A 22,906-nucleotide genomic window follows, 5' to 3' on the forward strand; every position below is an offset into this window, starting at 1 on the left:
AGCCACAAATCAATAAATTAATTAATTAAAAAAAGAAAAATTATATAAAAAAAATGACAGCTAATAAATATACAAGTAATCAATTGATGCTAAAAACTGCTGGGTGAGAATATGATAAGAAAATGGATCAAAGTTAAGTTCATCAATTTCAGGGCAATCTGATGTCACATGCCTCTTGATATAATGCAATGAGAAAGACCCAACATCACTTTCCTGGCATTTCTGCTAAAAACGTATAACCTGAATCTAATCCTGAGGAAATGTTAGGCAAATCCAAACTGAGAGACAGTCTATAAAATAATTTGCTGTACCCTTAAAAATTTCAAGATCAATAAAGACAAAGAAAGATTGAGGAAATGTTCCAAATCAAAGGAGTCTATAGAAAAAGAACACTAAATGCAATGTGTGACAATGGACTGGATCCTGAAATGGAAAAATAATAGCTCTAAAGGACATTAGTGGGATAATTTACAAAGTTGAATATGGACTGTGGATTAGATAATATTTTATCAATGTTAAATTTCATAATTTTGAGAATAATACTGTAGCGATGTAACAAAATATCCTTGCTCTTAGGAAGTACACACTGTGTACTGCTAAAGGTATACATTGTCTCCAACTTACTCTCAGTGATCCACAAAAAAAATAATATGCCTATACATAGATTGATAGATGGAAATTGGTAAATCTGGGTAGAGGGTATTTGGGTTTTGTTTGTAGTATTCTTAGAATCTTTCTGTAAGTTTGCAATTATGCTGAAATAAAAAGTTACAAACATCTAATGATGATTCATCTCTATTATAGCCCTTCCACCTTTGCACAACTATTTCTGTACCACATCTCTCCGAGTAGAAACAGGCATCTCCAAAGTTTTTCACTGAATGGTGTATCCCAGTGCATGTATGTCTCGGTCATATGTTTATAAACTACACACACACACACACACACACACACGCACACGCGTGCACACACACACACACTACCAATACTTCTAACACTTCAGTGGAGTGGCACACGTCTCCATCCTTGTTCATCTTTTCTAACTACACTCACTCTTCTGACTATCTCATCTACTCTTATGTCTTTACATGTCATCTACTTGTCAATAACAAATGGAGTTTGAAGAATAAAAGCACTCTAACATTTCACCAACAAAGTCCAATGATATCTCCTGAAATATATATTCTCTCATAGGAAAGTATTACTAACATAGATGATGACAGACTCATTGAATAATATCAAGAAAGAAATCAACGTTGAAGTTTATTGCAAGACCCAGGGACTTGATAGTTTCCAGGATGAAAACATAAAGAATATACTGACTAAAATTTCAAAGAAAAATAAAATTATTTTCTCGATAAGCTAAAACTGCCAGTAATTATCTTACCAGTTCAATAACTGCTGGCTAAACTGGCCTATGGGAGTGCTTTTTTCCCCTAGAACTGTGGGAAATATGCATTGACATCTCTTAATCTCAAATGCTGGAATTAATAGACCCAACAATGTGTTGATTAAAATGATGAAGGAAACACTGCAAGGGCCAATTTTTGATGAAGGAGATGGATCTATTCAAGTAAGACTCTTTATTGATTAGTGGCCATATAGTGATGAAGAAACATACAGTATTCAGATTTGAAACAGACACATCTTCACACAAAAGCAATCCTTAAGAGATATTCAAATAAGCAATTCTTGAACACTTGATAAAAAGAGGAATGGATTCTAGGGAAGTCAATTCACATGTGACTATTTCCTGGAAGCTTCTGCCACATTGATGAGATTAGGGTCCTTGGTGTGATTCATTCATTCATTCAAATCAGTAAACATTTATTAGGTAGTCATTTTGCTAAGCGTTTTGACTGCCAGTAAAATATTGCATTTATTTTTCTTAGCCATCTGAGAAGTTGTGTAGATAAGTCCAAGGTATTAAGGATAGAGGAGAGAGATTTTATGATGACAAAAGAAGACACATTTGTTATTATGCTTACTTGCTTGTCTCTAAAGTTAAACAAATTTGTAACTTCCAAAAATTGGTAAATAAAGATAATGTTTTCTTTTTGAAAAACAGATCTGTGGATATACATATGTATGTATGTGTGCAAATATACGTGTATGTGAACAGATGTAGATGGATGGATGGACGGATAATCTGGGTGGATGCACAACAAACTGTTGACAATGGTTAATCCTTAAGAATAGGATAGAATTGAGGTGGTAGGAACCTTAAATTTTACATTATATTCATCTTCATTACTGTTTGTATTGTTTATAAGGAAATATGTTACTTCTGCGTTGAAAAGGAATCAAAATAATACGAGGAAAAAGTCTGACTTCCTTGTATTTGGTGGCATTGAAGCTTGAGATCCAATAGCACAGGATTGATGGGCAGTTTGTTTTTATTATTTTTTGAACCATGCTTATGTATCTAGGAACTTGTCAAAGACTACAGCCCAGGGAGGCGCCTCCTCTATTCATTTTCAACACTCTGTCTTGTAAATGTGGACTCATTCTTTCCTTGTGAGAAATGAGAGTCAGGAAGCAGCTCTACGCTTCTGAGGGAAATCTTTTTTCTCTATAAACTCAGGAAGCTTGATCCTCAGTGTGTTTGGGGATCCCAAAGAAGTTTAATATTTAAAAATTATTAAGCACAGTGTGGTTTGGCAATATATCTGATGACTTTTCCCATAAGAAAATCCTAACGGTCCTCCTATTATACATGGAAAAATAAAATGTCTCCCCACTGCCTATGTTTTTATTCTTGGGAATCTTAAAAAAATCAACATTGGTGTTACCATTGCAGTTGTTTTTTCAATAACTGGCTGTTTTAATTTCCTTATGATACAACAGATATCTTCCCAGTCCTCATAGATAAATAAACCTTAAACATATTTAAAACATATCGGAGATAATTACCTCAGAGAATAGTTGAACTTCACATCTGAAAGAACCTCCAAGGTACTCTAACTAAATCCTCTCATTTTGTAAAGGCGAAAACTAAGCCCCAGTGAAGTGTTTTGTCCAAGGTCACACAGCTAATTGCTGACAGAACAAAGGTTGGAAACCTAATTGGTTGTGACTGATATCTCCTGTCTGTACCTGGGAATGTTAGCTTCCCATGCTATGGCCATTCTTCCTTTTGTGCAGCTTAGTAAGGAACTTTGCCATATAAGGAAGGATATCTTCATCTAAGAAAAAAATCCAAGAGTGGGGCAGGAGAGTGGATTGAGATTTGACTGAGTTTGGTGTTTATTCATATTGACTCATTGATGGTTAATGCATTGAAAAATAAGCCTGTGCTTATTAAATAATCAAAATATCTAGGGGTACCCATCTAAACTAAGATCCTTATATTTTATAGCCAAAATGTTGATGTGAATTCATTACTTTATAGGGGAGACTAGAAGCTATATACTTGTTGTCTGTGACTCTCTTATAATTCATTGTTCCATATAATTTTTTAATAAACTATGGAACTAAAATGATTAATATATCCCAAATGGTTCAGTTGATCTGGCTGTTTTATATATATTGTACTCCTTGTCCAAGTTGTGTAAAAATCCTTCACTTTTTTTAAATCTTGCCTCGCTTTAGGAGCCAGTTACTCTAAAACCTCTGACCTCAGTTTTGATACTATCATCATCTGAAAGGCAGGTTTAATGCCAACCTCTAGGTAGGGTGGTGTATATCCAGGTCTGTCTATAAGAGTCCTGGTTTTTATCTGCTATCCCATTGTAATTAATGAGTGCCTCCTTTTATTCTCAAAGAGTCAAGTTTTGGATAGTGAAATATATGGTTATCCTACCTACAGTGGATGTAAAATATGCTAGAGAAGGAATTTTCCTACTTCAACTTTAAAGCAAATCTCAGCATTTTTTTTTCCTGTTTGAGCTGTCTGCCCCTTTCTGTTTTCAATGTCTTAAGAGTTTTACCTCTTCCCTTCCTAGATTCATTGAAACTGATTTGTCTTTCAAACTCCATTCTACTCAAAACTCAATATTTGACTTGATTAAACTAGGATATCTGCCAAGTCCACTTTCATTTTCGTTTCAACTGACTATCCTTGTATAGAGTGTGAATAAATCTTTTAGGCTTAAAATGATTAGGTTATCAAGAGGAATTTGATGAAGGGTTTGTGCTTTGCAGGGAGAAGAACATATAGTTCCGTAGAAACAATGCAAATACAATTGTTTGTGTGTTGGGTCTCAAATCTGAACACGCTTATACCTAGAAAAACCTAAAAAGTTCTGCCTAAGGAATCTTTTAAGATCCTGCCAAATTGTATTCCAATCTCTTCAAGCCTAATCACCCAAATTTAAAAATCTACAATCTCCTAAAAGGGGCAGAAAATTTAGTGTAAAGAATATGGGCTTTTAAGCATTTTCAGAACTCTAATGAAAAACTGATGAACTCATAAAAGTGCTAACAAAAGATCAAGATGAAAAAAAAAATTAATTACATGGGACTGAGTGAACTGATGAGGATGAGTATAATTTTTGTGACTTTCTGTTTGAACTAAAAAAAAAAATCCCACAAGGACTCAGAGGCAAAGAATATACAAATCAATTTTCACTGCAAAGTAAAAGAGCTGTTACAGTGGAGGATTACTGGACTGAATGTCAATATTATGACATAGTATGAGTGTGTTTCATGTTTGGTAATTGCAATCATTGTTGCTTTTGTTGTGGTCATCCATTTACAATGCTTGGTGTGAGTCTATTTATCTCTTGTAAAAATAGAATACAGTGTGTGTGTGTGAGAAAAAAAAAAGAAGTACAAAGTATGCATTTAAGGCTAAAAAAAAAACTATGAAAATAAATAACACTTTCTATTTAAAAAAAAAAAAAAAGAATATGGGCTTTGTGGCCACATGGACATGAGTTCAAATTCTGCTATCACTCTTTCAAGCTGCGTGCCTCAGCTTCCCATTCTGTAAATGGAGAGAACTTACGAAAAATGTCTTTTATGTAATGAGGATTTACTACATTTTCATGCAATTCTAATACTGTATACATTTTTCTGTAATGATTTTATGGAAATTTTGGAAGTAAGTTTGCCTTTCCTACATCTTCCTACCTATGGAACAATTTAAATATCTTTTGAGGCCATCTCTGTCTTTCTGTCCCTACTGCCTAATTCCAGACCATCACGATGTCTTAACTGGATAAAGAAAGATCCTCTTAAGTAGTCCTTTAGATCACTTGTTCCTAAATTCTTTCTCCAGTTAACATTCTAAAAACAAAATATCCCATGTTTAAAATCCTTTAGTAGCTACCCATTGCCTTCAGGATAAAACCCCAATTCCTGACTCTGGCTTTTGCCTATATTTCTTCCTGCATATTTTATCTATTAGTCTGTCGTTCATTCTACATGCCAGCTCTGTAGAACTACTTGAAGTGGCCCAAGCATGTCCTGTCTCCTGCCTGGAATGTTAGTCCTTTTCCTTTCCTTCCGCATTCAAAATGTGCTTTGGTTTCATCTCCTCAAGGAAGCCTTATTTGGTCACTTCCCTTCTTCATTCCATGCTACTCTAATGTGCTCTCCTATAATGTTACGCTGATTTCCCCAAGTGTGTAGACTTCTTCCACCTCCAAAAGGTAAGTCTCTCCCCATGCTAGATTTCGTATTTTTCTTTATCCTCAAACATTGCACATTATATGAACTCAATAAATATGGGCTTCATTAAATTGAAGGAAGGAAAGAAGGGAAGAGAGGAAGAAAGGAGGGGATGAAAGAAGAAACTTTCACCTTATATTCCTAGGGAATTTTGTATTCTGGATAAAGAAATATTATTATCCCATGATATAACAAGGAATAATTATACAGCTCTCATGACCGAGCACAAGGGCCTGTCTATAGAAGGCAATCAAAAACTATTTGCAGCTTTGATTTATTGACTAAATAAATGACACCTATATATTTAGATTAATATTTAGTCAGTACCATAAGAAAAGGGCACTTTTTTCCAAAACAATTTAAAGTGATGTTATTTGCCACTGAGTGGTAACAGTGTTCAAGCAAGAAATTTCCTCTACCAGGGTGTCCTAGGGGGACAGATGCTGTGGTGCCTGGGAAAAATCATTCTCTTGCAAACAGAGGATCGCCCTCTCTTTGCCTGCCATCACAAAACACCTTTCTGATGTGACTGGACCCAGAGTGTGTTGAGCCAGTCACATGACCCACAATACATCTGAGTCCCAGGACCCAGAAAGGCTGACTCACTAAAACAGGTAATTAGGAAGCAGTAGGACATAAGACAGGAGAGTTGGCAGCTGAGAGCAGTTTCTTGAAACCACCTGAAAAGGATAGAATTAGGATATCTGCTATTTTAATAAGTGCAATTACTGTAGAGTTCAGGAAACAAAGGAGATATCTGGAAGCTCTTAGGACCTTCCAGCAAAAAAAAACCCATACCTAGTTAGGTGCATATATCCATGAAGGATATTCTGGCAAGTCAAGGAGATATTCTGGTCTTTGTGTTAAGAAAATTCAAGGGTTTAGAGGCCCCTTGTGTAGATACAACTACATGCCTAGAGCCCAACAGGGGCTCTTTCTTTATTTCCGGGATGCCTAGCTGCTGAGCCACAAGGAGATTTGCAGCGTTCTGTCAGTTGTAAAGGTGGATTAGTCTTTGCCCTCATGCTTATGGACTTGGGTTAGATGATTGTTGACTGAAGAGTAGTAACCCAGGCAGGAATATAAATAATACATTCAAGAAATATTTATCAAAGACCTATTTTATAGTCGATACTGTTCTGAACACTGAGAATAATGAGGTTTAAAAAGCCTAAATCTTATGTTTCTGATCTTATTTATAACTTCTGATACATTTCTGATGGTATAAAACTTATTCTAGAGGACATACAGTAAACATATTTAAACTAACTAATGAAATGAATGAATAAGTAAAAAAGAACCAAAGACAATTTTGGATAGTGGTAAGTGCTACGAAGAAAAACCAAAAGAGGGAAATGAAGTAGAGAGAGTAAGTGTATGTGGTGGGGAGGATGGTGAGCCAGAGTGGTCAGGAAATTCTTTTTCTGGTGAGGAAGCATTTGAGATGAGCTTCGAGTGCTGAGAAGGGGGGTAGTTCTGTGAAGATATGAGGGAGGAACATTCTAGACAGATGGAACAGCAGGTTAGGAAAGCAGCAGGAAAGATGAACAGGGGCGAAATGATGAAGACCCTAGGAGGCTATGGTTAGTCATTTGGATTTATACGGAGGGCAGTGGGAAACTTACAGGGATGAAACAGGGAATGATGGGAAACTCTTGGACACTATGAACCAGGGGATAATGGGAAACCATTGGAAGGGATGAAGGAGAGTAATGATGGGAAACCATTGGACGATATGTAGCAGGGAATGATGGAAACCAGCAGAGGAGAGGAAGAGGGGAATAATTACTCTGGCTGCTGCTAGGAGACTGGATTGTGAGAGGAAATGGGCAACCAAGTAAGCACGTGCTGGAATTGGTTTAAGAGAGTTGATGCTTGAGATTTTTTATGTGCATCAGTCCCCAGGGACTGTTAAAAACTTCCATGTATGAAAACTTCTCCCAAGCATAGAATAATCTGATAGCTGTTCATGCATTCACTTCCCTTCACTGCTATCACAAAACTGCTCTCTGGGATTCTTTAGTACAAGCCTTCTTCTTACGTTACTGTAAACCTGAAAAAGAGGAGGAGATCAAGAGTTAGAGAATTCCGACTGCCTTGTCTATGTTAATACAGTCTGCCCTGGAGTTCACCTCTGCTGTAAGTACTTCTCCCGTCAGTGGAATTCAACTCCACAGATTCCATCTTCATAACACAGTAACTCTTCCCCTCTAAACTACCTTAGTATTCTGAAATTCAGAGCATGCCCAGAGTAGGGCAACCTGGAGTATGTACAAGGGTCCTAAATATAAAGGGACAAAAAATTTTTAAATGGTTGTATATCACTGTGCTATTTTATTTTATTTATTTATTTTTTAATATTTTATTTTATTGTATTGTATTTTATTTTTTGGCAGCGTTGGGTCTTCGTTGCTGCACTCAGGCTTTTTCTAGCTGTGGCGAGCGGGGGCTACTCTTGGTTGCGGTGCACGGGCTTCTCATTGCGGTGGCTTCTCTTGTTGCGGAGCACGGGCTCTAGAGCACAGGCTCAGTAGTTGTGGCGCACGGGGTTAGTTGCTCCGTGGCATATGGGATCTTCCCGGACCAGGGCTCGAACCCGTATCCCCTGCATTGGCAGGCGGATTCTTAACCACTGCGCCACTGGGGAAGTCTCACTGTGCTATTTTAGATCGTGCTGAATTTCACATATTGACAGCACTTGCTTCCCTCCCAATTCGTAGAAAGGAACCATGTCATGAATTACAAAGTAAGTTTGAGGGCCAATTTCCTGTTGCTTGCACTGGTCACCAAAATTGCTGGTTCTTTCTTTGCTTAATCTATTTTGAGAGACTTTGGTTCCTGAAGTCAATACCTATAATCTATTGTCTGTGGCTCAGCCCACTTCTGTTCTAAACAACCTGCTGCTACGTGACTTCTCTCTACACCTTTTTTCCTGAGTCCGCTCAACAACCCTGAATCCATCTAAATCTCTGTGTGTCTCCTCACAGCCTACTTCTCTTTCAAAGTTTTACTCACACTTCCTTCCTGCCTCTTCTAACAGACAACAGGCAAAATGTTCAAATCAAAAAAGAAATAAAAGGAAAATATGGAAAACTTTTAGTAAGCCCAAGAAATACGTATCAGTGTGTCAAACTCTTGTCATATTTGACATATTAGTGTCACGTATAAATGTAGATTAGATGTTAATGTCTGTGGGGTTTCCCTTTGCATAGACCACAATCAGACAATTCAGAATAAAAGGAGAATAGGATCGTGCCATTGTGTCAAGAAGCACTGTGGTTTTACAAGATTTCTCTCTCAGCATTTACGTGTTCTGAATATCAATTGCTTATTCGTCAGGGTTGTAAAAATGATACAGTATGCATTAATTATTCAACATTTTGGAAAACATGTTTCAAAGAATCTAATCCAATTTTCATTTTAAAAAGTATACTTTTATAATTATTTGGTCACATATAATAAATAATAGTCAAGAATAAACTTGTACGTGTGGTAAAATTTTTTCTGACAAATTGGAAGTGGAGATTTTTGGTAATAGTAATGTGTTTCCGGTTCGAGAGCCATGTAACAATACCACTGATGCTGGGTAGAAATACTGAACACCTGTCACAGGTCCGTCCCTTTCAGAAGTAGTTCTCTGTAAGCACTAAGGGATGTTCACATCCCCTGAAAAATGGCAACTCCCGAGTCATAAAAATACTCTGGAAAATCATCAGTGGAAAGATTATTTCCTAAGTATAAAAGAAATTAGGCATTATAGAGAGACTTTCACTCTTAAGGATTTTAAAGTGGAGGGAAATTTTTTTTTCTGAGAACAGATGGTTCTCACATTGTAATTGTGTTACTCCTCCTGCCAACTCATTTGGGTATGATACAAGGATACAGAGGAAAAAGGTAAACCATTTCCCCTCAGGTACGCTAGTGTAGTAGAAAAAGCATTGAATTGGGAATTGTGAAACCTGGTAACTATTCTTAGCTGGCACGAATGAGCTATGTGAGTGACCTTGCACAAATCATGTTTTCTCTGGGCATCAGTTTCATTATTTATAAAATGAGGGCATTGGGTTAAATTATATTTAAGATCCTGTTGTGCTTTCTATGGTTCTCATTTTTAATTCTCCTTCTTTTTAAAAAAAATTTTTTTGTCTTTTTTCTAAATGCTCAAATACTACATTATTTAAGGTATATTTCCTGGCAGTTTTTTTTTTTTTTTTTTCTTCCCTCTCTGTCTCTTTCTTCAATATATGGGATAGGAGGATACTGACTAAGTCTGAGGGGAAGGAGAAGGAATAAAATTAGCTACAGGAAGGGTTTATATCCCCCTCTACAAGAAAACTTAAATACAGCTACCACCGCTTTGAAAGGAATGGTTTATGTCCAAGCAGCATTTTCCAGACAAGCTCTGTACTTTTTTTGCCAACAGAGTTAACTTTAAACTGAAGTCAGTAGACAGTTAAACAAGAGTCGGCACTGGAAACAGCTGTGAGTAGACAAGACCAGTTACTTATAAGGTACTGTTTTTTACTCACTGAAATCTCCTTCAGGGTTCATTTGTTTCGGGCACAAGTATTCTGTGGTCATTTGACCTTTTTCTCCCACTTTGCCTCTATTCTGAGAGAAAACACACTCTAAAATATCTTAGCTCTTTAGCTCTTTAGTATTGTTTTGTAGCTGTTGGTGGTTAAAGCTGCTAAGATTTTGTTTTGTTTTGTTTTATTTTCAGGAACCTAATAATTGTTGTTGTTATTTTATTTTGAAGCTTAGTTTAACTTTGTCCTTTGTTTCCTCTTGTCATGGGTGGTTTTTATGTTTTATTGTTCATATCGAATAAAACGGGATATGCTTTAATATTACAAAATGTACAGAATGCTCTTGACCTGGGGGGAGGGGGGCAGATATTGGTTAATGCATCATCAGCTTCAAGTATAAAACCTATATAGCCAATCAGATAAGTGGACCAGCACAGGGCAGCTCCAAGCACTTTAACTGGCTCAGTCGAGGCTCCCTGACCTCATCACAGCTTGGTGGGTCTGACCTGGAAAACACAAGTTTTTGAATTGGGGTTTTATCTTTAGTTTGCTTCTATGCTTGTTAATTTTAACCCTTCCTTCCCTTTACCCCTATTTATCTTTAAAAATTCTGGTAAGCCTGCTTTTTTTTTAAATGAAGTTTATCTTGTTAAGCTCATCCACCTTAAAGGGACAACATTTCTAAGAGTGATGTTTGCCATAAGATTTTAAATCACTGAGCTATGGAGGGGCTTTCAGAGCAGAAGAAGAGGAATAGCCCACGTGGCAGTGGAGTGGACGGAAAAGACCCCATGTACCACTGTCATCTGAAATGTCACTCTTTCCCCAGAGGCCTGGTTAACTAATATATAGTATTTGCTGCTGGTCAATAAACAGGTAATAGAGACAACTTAGGAGTTCTCTATCTGTGGACTTTCCAGAAAGAAATCTTACAAGTCTACCACTGAAAACTCCAAAAGTTTTAGAAAGAATTTAGCCATTTTTGGAGAGTCATCTTTCTGAAATCCACTATATATTTTGCTATCTCTCTGGAGGGGGCTAAATTCAATTTAATGTTTTCTGAATTGCTCAGTATTCTCATCATGAATACACATCATATAATTATTCTATAATGTAATAATACTTGGGGGTTCTATTCTGTGTTGTGTAAGGCTATTTCTTCTTATGTCAAAAGGTCACACAATTACTATGCTTTTAAAAATTGTATTTTTAAATTGTTGTATTATTCTTATAGGACATTTTGTGTGTGTGTGTCCACCATCCATATGGAAATGGGATTTCTTTACCTACTGATGTGGACAGTTTGCATTCTCTAACAACTCTCTTCAACCTCAACCATCCCTTTGTAATTATTATTTCATTTGTGCTGTGCACAAGGAAACCAGAAAACAAACAAGTTTATAAAAAATTATGGAAGGAATGAGAGACAATAACTTTATCTGAAGACCCCAAGAGAATCTTTTATGAGGAAAGTGTAGAACCAAAGTGCATAGACACAGTGACATCTATTTTAGGTGCTTAGGAGACTTTTGGTTTATGTCCAAGTTCTTGGTTGTGTTCTGTAGTAGAAGTTGTCATGGAAGTGGCTCTGGGATAACTACCTCATTCCTGCATCAGATACAGAAAGTGCAGTTTGTTCTGCTTTTTATACAGTTACTGGAGGCATGTGTCAAGGAATCAGTGACTAGCCAAATCCCAAGGGGCCTGTAATATTAATTAATATTAATCAAGTACTATGTATTCTATTTTAGTCCCATTCACACATATGCTATTCACATGCATATATGGCTGGGAAATAGCATAATACTGCTTTGTAGGAAAGAGAGAAAAGGAAAAAAAATCATTATCATCTAGTCTATGCAATTCTTCTGTGTGGTGATGATACTTTAGGGAAAAAAGAGGAATGCAAGGCTAATTGTCTCAATGATATCTTGGTTTCTTTAACTGCATCTTCTCTTGCAGCTTTTTTTAAGCTGAAAATACTGTAAAGCATTGAATTTAGTAGCTGAATATATGTTTTCTTATCTTCCAATATTTTTTATGTTGTACATTTCAGAGCAAAATGAATCACTGGTTTCTCAATGATCTTGATAATTAATCCTATTCTACACAAGAAAAATATTAAAACTGGATATATTAGACAGATACGTGAAGCTATAACCTGAGTCCAGGGCAATTCTACATTCCAACTTTAATTAGAATCCACTGCTAATTACTTGATCATAGAGCTTTATATAGAATTATATTGTGAGGCCTTTTGTATTGGAGGCCCTTTTTAAACTTAAGCTATTTTTTTTAATACAGGTTTCTCCTAGTCACTGTAGAAATTGTTCTAGGTGTTAAAGCATCTTGTGGTGTATATGACAAAGTCCTTCTGTTTGAAACAATGAATTAAGGACTGCCTTTTGTCTGCAACAGTGAATTTAGGGTCTACATAAATTTAGAAACATTGTCTAAAAGATAGAGATTTTGCTTATTTCCCCCCCTACTTCTTTCAGTTAAATGGCATGAGTTATTTTAAAATAAAATGGTATTCTAATTGAAACATAACTCTTTAAATTTGAAAGTATACTATTGTTATTTTAAGTCAATGTGATAAAGGTTTCCTTTACTTAATTGAGTATTTCAGGTTAATCAGAATTTAATTTTCACACTCATACCTAATTAGGAAATTTGATATATGATGCATATTTTACATGAGAACTATATTACCACAACATCTAAACTTAAAATCCCTGAAAACTCAATGCCATTAGGAATACACACTTGGGAAGACTTCTATTTAGAAAATGCTTTTTCAAACTAGTAAAGGAAGAAAAAGCTAAAATAAATTAACACATGACAGTGTTCACTGATAATGCCTTGTAAGGATCCTTTTTAACATAACCTCGTGAGGATTCTCCAGAAGTCTCAGAAGCTAGCCCCTCATGAACTAGATCAGTGAGCAAGATGTATGTGTTCCAGGGGGCTGTCAAGCTTAATGCGGTAGGTTGTGAACTGGGGAGAGAAGCTGTTGATATTTCCTAAACTGTTGAACAGAGAGATAATTGATTTGTTCTCATAAAAATCTGCATTTAGTTTGTTTTCAATTACAACCTCTCAGGAAAGAAGAGATGCTCAAACTGACTGAACTACATCCTTATATATTGGCCTTTGTTTAATGTACTAAACTGGTACTTCTAGACAATTTAAAAGGTGATGTGGTCAAAGACTAAGGTTCTTTTTGTACATCTTAGTCATGCAATAAGTGTTTGTTGAATGAACATAACTTAAAACGGTATTAACAAATAAGGTGATACTAAAACCATATGTTTTACTTCATATTTTATTATTGGAGTATTTGTTATTTAGTTTACTGCTGGGTCATGCTAAAACATGAAAACTTCATTAGATAATGCCATTTAACAAATTATGAAATTGCTGTTAGCACACAGTACTTTGGAACTGAACATTTCTATGAAGAAAAAACATCAGGTGCCTATTGTCAATAATAATTTAAAAAGCGGAGTTGGAGGACATGGAGGTGTCAGCCATTTTCCTTTACCCCTTTTTTGTTTGGTTTATTTTGCTGAAGGTACTGTGGGATTTATAATACATTTGCTACAAGAAGATGTTGCTAGCATTTGATTGTATTAATATTATATATATTTTTTTGTGGGGGGACAGCAGGAAATTAGAAGAATAAATAAATGTGGCTGAGTCTAAGACAATTTTACAAGCCAAGTATTATTTTGGTGATCTTAAAATTAAAAAAAAAAAAACTTTAAAGATTATATAAGTTAGAAAGATCTAGGCAAACACTGACATCTTTCCAAACTAACAAAAAATAATAGTAATTCTAAGGAGCAATTTTCATGTTTCTGTAGCTTCTATCTCCAACCTGCTTGCCTTTGAATATGTTTAATATCAAGCGTGTCTTCTGTGGTCCTTCTCTGCAACATGGTGCTAGTTCAGCAGGGAAGACAGCACTTATAGGTCCTCCTTCTCCACACATGAAAACATTATAAGTAGAGTTGAATACAATGGAAATGAAAACAACCTTCCTGTAAACCTCAAATGTAAAATGCCTTTTCCAACTCACAAGGGAGTTAGCAATGATAATGATTATAAGGAGAGTGACAAAATAAATTATTGTCACCAATTCCACTCTCTAGAAGATTAATTCCTATTGTGAGACTTCTTTCTGTATTTGTGCACATAATATGGTACCAACATTTTGTTTCATCTCATTTTTACAAAATTGGCTTAACACTGAACATTTGAATTCCACCTATTTCATGTAACATTTTATTGGCAACTTTTTCTATATCATTCAGAACACTTTGGAAAACAGATAATTGACAAGTGTATAGTATTCTATTCTATGACTATACCGTACATAATAGAATATGCACCCCCCATCTTTGGGAACCCATGTTGTTTCAATGTGTTCTTTGATAAACAAAATAAGGATAAGCATTCATTTACATATGATTTTTTGTTCATTTGATTATTTTAGAGCTGTAATGACTTAGAAATTAGCAAGTCCAAATCTCTCTTTTTACAGAGTAGGAGAACTAAGTCCAGAAATATTACTCATCTAGAATCCAGGCTTCCAGCTTTCAGTCTAATTTCTATATTCATCCAGAAGAAGTAATGACTGGGCGATAAATTTATTCAGGGGCAAGAGGTGAAAGCATAATTTCCTTCTGTCTGAGTAAGAGGTCAACCATGTACCCTATTCTCTGAAAATCCTCAGGGAACGGAAGAGTTCTCATACTAAAGAAAGAACTCAAAATTCCATGCCAGAAGTCTTTATTACACAAGGGGTGATAAACATATAATAGCTATGGGAACATTTTTAAATAGCTGTCATTTCATTAATGAGTATTTGCTAAAGAATTTCCTGGGCCACTGGTGTTTATGGAACTTTCAAACAAAATATTTATGAAGATGAAACCAGGCCTTGCTTCATAAATTATATCCTTTTACCTGCACCTTTGCTTTTCCTCAGGGCACAACCAATGTTCAAGCCTCTGCTACACTAAACAAATACACACTCAACTTTCTCAACCAAGCTTTCTCTTCTTGGTGCCAAGAAAAATTTGCATTTTCTGCCTCTGCTTCCTCGCCTCCCTCTGACTCTATAACTCTTTGCAGTTTGGCACTTATTTCTATCACAATACTGAAAATATCCCTCAGAGGTTGCTAATGATGGTGGAATTAATGGTTAAATCCAACACCTTCTTATCCTTGTGCCCACCTCTGCTTTTTCTACCATTTATACTATTTACTGTCTTCCTTTTCTTGAAATATTTCTGTCGTGAGATGTTAGGGATCTTGTACTGGCCTGTACTTCCATCTCTTTTTTCTTCACTCTCTTCAGAGGGCTCCTGTCTTTTTACCACCTCCTTGTGTGTTTCTTTTGTTTCCCCCCATTATACTTTCTTCCTCAGAAGATTGCATCCAGTCTCACAGCTTCAATTTAAAGCCCAATCTAGAGATCTGGTCAGCAAGACCTCTTCTAATCCATACTTTATACAAGTTATAATAAAGGTCCCCTTCCTCTGGATGCACAATGCTTTGACTTGGCAGGGAACTGGGCTGTATGTCAGCCCCAACTTGACTGTACAACCTTCCTTACGTAGTTGCCCTGCTCGTCAGAGCTTCCTATACAATGCTGTCTCAGGTATTCCAGTGCTTCAAACTCCTTATCTTACCCCAGCTCAAACCAGCCCTTCATCTTTATCTCCTTCCTCACTTCCTATACAGTCAGGTGATGGTGATTATAGAATTAAAAAATATGTATTCCCAGCATTTTTTTCTCTTCGTTCTCATGGCCACCATCTTGCTCAGAATTTAATTATCTCCCTAATCCTTTACCACTCCAATCCATCTTCCACACTGCTGGCAATTTAAAAGAGATATGTATGTATATTCTCCCTCAATTTTTCAGTGAGTTCTTAGTAGAGGGTTAAGAGCAAGGGCTATGGAGTTGAATTTCAGGACTTGAGGCCCAGCCCTGGCACAATTTACAGGTATCATCCTATGCAAGTTATTTAATATTTCTAAGCTTTCGTTTTCTCACATAAAATAAGGGTTCCAAAAATGGCTAATGTGCATATGTTCTAGCTAGTGCTCTGTACACTTGCCGTGCATTCCTTCCTTCCTTCAGTACTCAAAAGAGCAAATTTTATTATATTTACACTAAACATTCTTAAAAAGTGAAATCCAATTAATCTTAAAGAAACTGGTTTATTCTTCATGAGTTCAATTTGGTTTTTTGAAGAAACCCACACTAAAGTTAAACCCAGATAATACCAATGATCTTAGCCCAATTGATGGTGATGGTAAAACAAAGGTAAGTGGGTGTTGCATTTCATTTTGAGACAAAGGCATCTCCTGTCCCATTATTTTCTTTTAAGAAAGAAGAGCAAGAAAAGTTAAACGAAGTGTTTTTTTTTTCTTTTTTAATAACTACAAACTACATGATGCAAATGAACACTTTTCTTTTATATTTCTATGTGGTTTTCTTTATTTATTCTTTATGACTCAACCTTATAGTCACAAAGCAAACAAGTGGAGTAGCCAGAAGTCTATCCTAGGTTTTCTGATAACAGGCTCCCTGCCTCATTTGCATACTGCTTCTCTTTCTTTGAAGTTAAGAATCCATGCAGTGACATGGTCAAATTTAAGCAGAAATACTCCAAAGTAATGATTAAGGGTTTTCAGATGTATGCCGTGAATATTATTTCACTATAGTTTTAACCTCAAGCAATGGGTTAATTTAGTTTTTCCAAATTGATACATGCCTGTCACTTTGGATAGATAAACTGACCATTTGCCCTTGTATCCAATATGGGTTTTTTAAAAGCTGTGCTAGTGTCTCCTTTAGTGCTTTCCCCCAGAGACCGCTAAGTTATTTCTGTCAGAGGACTTAGACTCTTTCTTAGCATCAAAGGGTTCTGTGGCTTATTTCATGTCCTTAATCAGCTCATTAATTACTTATAAATGGAAGTTGTCTAAATCATATAATAGGGAAGTTGGGTAGGATCTTAAAGATCTTGTAATTGAGCCCCCCCATATGTCAAATGACCAAAACAGTCCAAAGTAGGCTATGTGACTTATCCATGATCCTAAAGCAAATCTAGAGCATGTTTCCTCTATAAGAACATCTACCTTACAGTTATGCTGGCAACTTCTTGGAATATTAATTGCATTGAACAGTCTCAACATCACAGAGAATAAGCCTGAGTCTTCGCTCCTCTCCTCCCTCTATCTTTCTGTGTCAGCAGGAATTGTTCACTCTAGTATGTATATCAGAGATCCATGCACAGGAACTGCTTTTTGGTAGAGAAAGCCTTCCAAACACTTGACTTTAAACTTCTTTAACTCCTGAAATGGGAATTAGGGACATACATACCAACTAGAATAATGAAATATTTATGAATTATCCCCAAAGTGCAACTCCCAATGCTCCACAGTGCTCTCTGCAGTAAAGCTCTGTGTCAGAGATATACTTGTACATTTCAAAAAAAAAAAAAAATGTATGAACATTATGTTATGGCAGTTTTATTATATGAAAACCCGTATTGCTTATGAACACACACAGAGATTGGGGGAAATGCTTTGGGATAACTAACTTATTAAGAGTGAATGTTTCCCTCGCTCCTGTCAGGTTTGTCCCCATCTCTGCCATATTCTCACATGAACACCTGGAGCCAGCATCTCTGCAGCCTCGCCTTTGTGTTATTTGCCACACATAGGTGGTCTTTCAGCCTAGACCATGGTTCCTCAGTCTTGTCTTTCTAGAAATCACTACCTCTTCTGAGATGCTCTCCCTGATTCCATCCGTACCCTTTAATCCCACAGCACTCTGCCATGGCTTCCATCGCTTTGCACTTTAACTTCTTACTTACTGGTCTACTTCCCTAGCTCTGCTACACCCCGAGCTCCTGGAGGCCAGGGGCTTTGTCTTACAGGTTCTCTGACCAGTGTGCAGCACAGTGCCTGACAGGCAGATGCCAAATTTAGGGGCCCGGTATTACTCTAGTCTTGTTGTTACAAAGGTACATAAATCATGTACAAGGTTTTCCCATATAATGATATGTTAAAAGATGGGCCAACCTGTCTCACTAGACATCTGGTTAGTCAACTGGAAAGTAAAAAGACACAGGCAAGAGAACATGAGCTTGCTTCTTTTTCCCTCTGGGTAAAATAGTCCAGGTTTTTGCTCTCTATATATTTTATTTCATGTTTACTCAGATTTCATGATAAAGCAGATGAGCTTTTTTTTTTTTTGCCACCTTCACTCATTTTGCCATTCAGGTTAGGGTTAGGATTAGTTTTATTAAAATTTGTTTATTTTAGCTTCTTCACCATTTGTGAGAGTTTCGGCAATCCCTTTATATGATGGAGGCTTAGACTCAGTGCTGACATTCAAGAAGTATTTTGAGATATTCATTCATGGTCTATCCCCTTATATTCACTCAAATTCCACTTGTTTTTATTACAAATATTGCCTCAGGAAAGGGATAATTCAGAAAGAAACGTTTTGGATATTTTTGTTTGCAACAGCTTTTGAGTTTCAAAAAGCTAACTCCTTAAATCCTCAGGATCCAAAGTTTAAATTATAACAACAACAACAAAATAAAACAGATCTTTATCCCATCCCCAAGATCAGATAATGATTCTCATGGTAGTGGGACCAAAGGGAAACATCAGAGGGAAGCAAAGGGACATTAGATGCTTGGAGGATGGTGGATTCCAAGTAAGGGCTCCATGTTCTGGCACCCTCTCTCCCACTCCCTGAGCCAGATACATGGGAGACAGATCTGAAAACCTGGATCAGACTGGGGGAACGTAAGAGCAGAGGAATCTGTGAATCACTTCCTGTATGAAGTGTGTGGAGGTTATAAAACGAATCATTTTTTACTGCTGCTCTGTGTGGTGCCAGGTCATTAGACGTGAGTATCTAGGCAGACATATCCAAAACAGCCTCCCAGCTTATCCCCATGCCCTCAATGGAGCCAAGAGGGGGAGAGAAGCAGCAACGTGAGAGTCAAACCTGCAGAAGCCAGGAGCCAGGACAGAGAGGACTTAGTCCCTGGGCCTGTGGACTGAAGTCCAGGAACAGACAAGGAAGGTGGAAATCAGCATCTCAGAGGTGCCCGTGTGTGCAGAGGATGACGACCACGGACAACTTTGCCACTCTCCCCTGTCCCAGACATGGAACCCTAGATGTTCGCAACATCAGATGGCTCCCGAGAAAGTGAGGGCCCTGGATTAACCAAGATTAAGCTTCAGTCACTTGATAGTATAAAAGAATAAGAAGTTACACTTTATACACCTGACTTTGTAAACCAACATCCATGACTTCCTTCTACAGAAATCATTTTTTTTTAAACTTAAACCAATTACTTTTTTGTCTGTGTTGCTATAGAAAACGCTAGTGTGGAAATAATGGTTTGTAATCTTATTAAACTATTCTTGTTTTTCTTTGAAGTGGGAGACATATCAAGGCCAGAAAGACAAAGTGTAGGATTTGACCTGTGTCGATCTTGAGCATAGAAGTGAGAGGATTAGGGAATGAAAAGAATAATCTTATAAGAGAATCTCTGCATGAGACAGCTTAATAGAGCTTCATAATTTAGTTTCCATTTCATCCAAATTCTGATCTCTAAGGACCAGAAACATCTGTTATCTTTCTATTCCTCACTGATGTTCTCTTAAGTGACACGGAGCAAATGCTGAAATTTTGGTAATTTGCTCAGGATTGTTGCCTGTCTAAAAGTGCCTTATAAACTGAGCCCATACTGGTAAATGAGTGATCCTTACCCAAGTTCTTAAAGCATAGCTAAGCTGCCCAAAAAAGTAATATCTGCTCCAAGTCTAAGGGCTCCATACAGAAAGGAAAAAAAAATCACTTACTGACTTTCTGAGGAGTTTACAGTTTACTCAAAGAATAAATACTGAATTTGCACTTGCAAGAACTTCCCCTATGAAGATCTAAGTCCTGAGGAGTTCTTAACTTAATGACGGGAGAATTTTCCAACTCACAGCCTGTTTAGGTTTTCACTGGTCCTCTGGGACATCTACGGAATTTCTTGGCCAAAACTTGGTAACCGCCTATGTATGGCCCAGTTTCCTACTGCTTAGTGTGTAGACAGAGAGGGGGTAATATACAGAAGTAGACTTGTGTGCATGGGTGGGACCAGAGATTGTCACTCCATGTAAGTGCAGATGCAGGCTCTGAACAAAAATCTTTTCTGCAAGGCCAGACATGGCATCTGCCAGGTTTAACAACACTGGGGTATAATTTGGGGAAGCAGTCAGCATCACGGATACAAGGATGTGGCAAATGAGGTCCAGTCCATCAGAGAGAGCAAGATAGCAGGCAGTCAAAGAACAGGTATACTAAACAGGTCAAGCAGGCTTTTGTTTTCAGGGAAATCAGTCGGCAGATTGGCTGGAGTTCATGGATAGGACTCTTCTTAAGAGTGAAATGGAAAGCAAGATGCAGGCTCATTGAGCACCTGAGTACTAGACACTAGATAGGAATTAACACACCAAAAAAAGCAAGAACTCAGGTTACAATAGGAGATCCCAAATCTGCGGGGCAGGGCTGAGCTATCAGTGAGTCAAATGGTAGTAGAGAGAAGTAAATTACAGGTATTGGTAATCCCAGAAAACCAGATATTCTGCAGGGCTATGCCTATTCCGGACTTCTGATATTCAGGACAGACTACCAGAAGGTCTTAGGGGATGGGGACATTAGTGCCAGCCATTTCAACTGTTGCTGGAGATTACAATAGCCCCCTTCCTGAAATGCAATGTTAAGGAGTCTTCAAAATCCCCTTGAGAAGTCCTATTAAAGTGCCATCCGTATGATGCTTTCTCTTCCAAGACTACTAGATTCTTATATCCCCTTGATTTAAGATCTAAGTAAGGATGTTTCCTTGTCTGAGTTTCTGGCCTGTCTTCCAATGTCCTGATTTTAAATATTCCTTTCTCTTGTCTTCTTTCAATAACTCCCTGAGTGTTAGATTTTTCTAGCAGGTGCAAAAGTAACCTGAAGAACTTAAAAAGCAGATTTCTGGTCCTGTGCCCAGATTGTCTGCTTCAGTTACTCTGGTATAGGGCCCTGAAATATGTATTTTAACAAAAACCCCAGGTTTTAACGGCAGGTGATAATGATGCGAGTGGTCCATGGACCACACTTTGAAAAGCACTGCTTTACAGGGAGATCAGCTCGGTGCTTTGTGACCACCTAGAGGGGTGGGATAGGGAGGGTGGGAGGGAGGGAGATGCAAGAGGGAAGAGATATGGGAACATATGTATATGTATAACTGATTTACTTTGTTATAAAGCAAAAACTAACACACCATTGTAAAGCAATTATACTCCAATAAAGATGTTTAAAAAAAAAAAAAAAAAAAGCACTGCTTTAAGTTACCGAAATACCTTGGGAATTTTGACATGTCATTAGCTATATTACAGATCTCAGACTGCCTGTTGCTCCCCATGTAGCAGCACAAATCATTCCTTATCACACCATATATCTTGATTTTGGGTGATGAAGATGGTCCCCATAACAGTATCCTGGGCCAAAACGTTGAGAGTTTTAGGATATAATTCAAAATTCAAGATAGACTGCGTTTTGGCTGTCTTTAATTTTATTGTTATCTATAATTTAAAGGGCAATTTGTTTTTACTGAAATTTAGATCTATTCTGGGATATGAAAATGGTTTCAATTTATACTTGAAATATAAGATTATATCTTTTACTCTTCCCAGAGTGAGATATCTCTCTTTCTAGTTTATTAGAGAACTGTTCTTTCAACTGCAAGCATAAAGACAGCTGCAGACTCTTGGTATAAATTAAAAAGGAGTATTTGGGATATTTTCAGTGTCTCTTTCAGAATTGGAAGCTGGGCAACAAGCAGTCATCACATATGGGAAATATTTACATTGCCTGAGTGGGCTCAAGTTTGATGTAGCATAAATGGTATTTTCAAGAGCTCCAGTTCCCCAGATTTTCCATGGCTGCAGTATATGTCTTGTCTCTACTGAGAAATATGCTAGTCTAGGGAGTAATGAATAAGCATTCTTCCAGGCACTGTAGTCATAGCCCTTTGTTTTTGGCCAAGTTTAGTGTGACTGTTTCACGTATGATTTTGTTCTTCATGAGCTGGATTGGAAAAAATGAAAACCTGGTCTAAAAATAAATATACCAGGCATTTAACCACTAATCAGTAAACATTTGTTATAACTAGGGTCTGTAAGATCCAAATAGCAGGCTCGTGCCACCTACTAAGAGTCCAGTGCTGGTCAAAATTCTGTTCTGTGTTTTATCTTTTCTAACCCAACAAGGAAGTAAGGAATCACAGAAAGGAAGGAATTGCATAAAATAATGTATATAGCAAATTGTCAAAAAAAAAAAGAAAGTAGATAGAATTGGAACTAAATGTTCATATTTTGGGAATTTATGCAGTCTTTTTAAAAATGTTTTGATAATGGCCTTACCAGAATTTTCAGTGTTTTAAATGCTGCTGCTGTAGCATATTCAGGTAAATCATAAAGGCATATTTGGGGGTAAAGATAGGAGCCAATAATGTAAAATACTGCTTTCTTCCAAAAATGGTTAGGATTTGAGAGGTGACCCCAGAAAAGAAATTATAGGTGTTAAAATACTGTCACAAATTGTGTTTGCCAAATATTTTCAGCTCTCTGTTCTCTGGTCACAAAACAGAATTATACTTCTCCCCATTTTTGAAGTGAATCAT

The 22,906-nt window shown here is 36.9% G+C and overlaps 1 protein-coding gene across 5 annotated transcripts in view; it reads left to right on the top strand.

Annotated features, from left to right (window-relative positions):
• ARHGAP24 (Rho GTPase activating protein 24) overlaps positions 1-22,906 on the top strand; it is a 521,847-nt gene that overhangs the window by 298,484 nt on the left and 200,457 nt on the right. Inside the window, exon 1 of one of the 5 annotated variants that reach the window (XM_061192475.1) lies at positions 9,886-10,124. The exons of the other annotated variants lie outside the window; for them this stretch is intronic. The gene's annotated coding sequence lies outside the window, so the exon portion shown is untranslated. Of the gene's footprint in view, positions 1-9,885; positions 10,125-22,906 lie in introns of those variants that run through there. 5 annotated transcript variants of the gene reach the window in all.

Source organism: Eubalaena glacialis, chromosome 5 (assembly GCF_028564815.1).
Source record: "Eubalaena glacialis isolate mEubGla1 chromosome 5, mEubGla1.1.hap2.+ XY, whole genome shotgun sequence".
NCBI classification, from domain to species: domain Eukaryota; kingdom Metazoa; phylum Chordata; class Mammalia; order Artiodactyla; family Balaenidae; genus Eubalaena; species Eubalaena glacialis.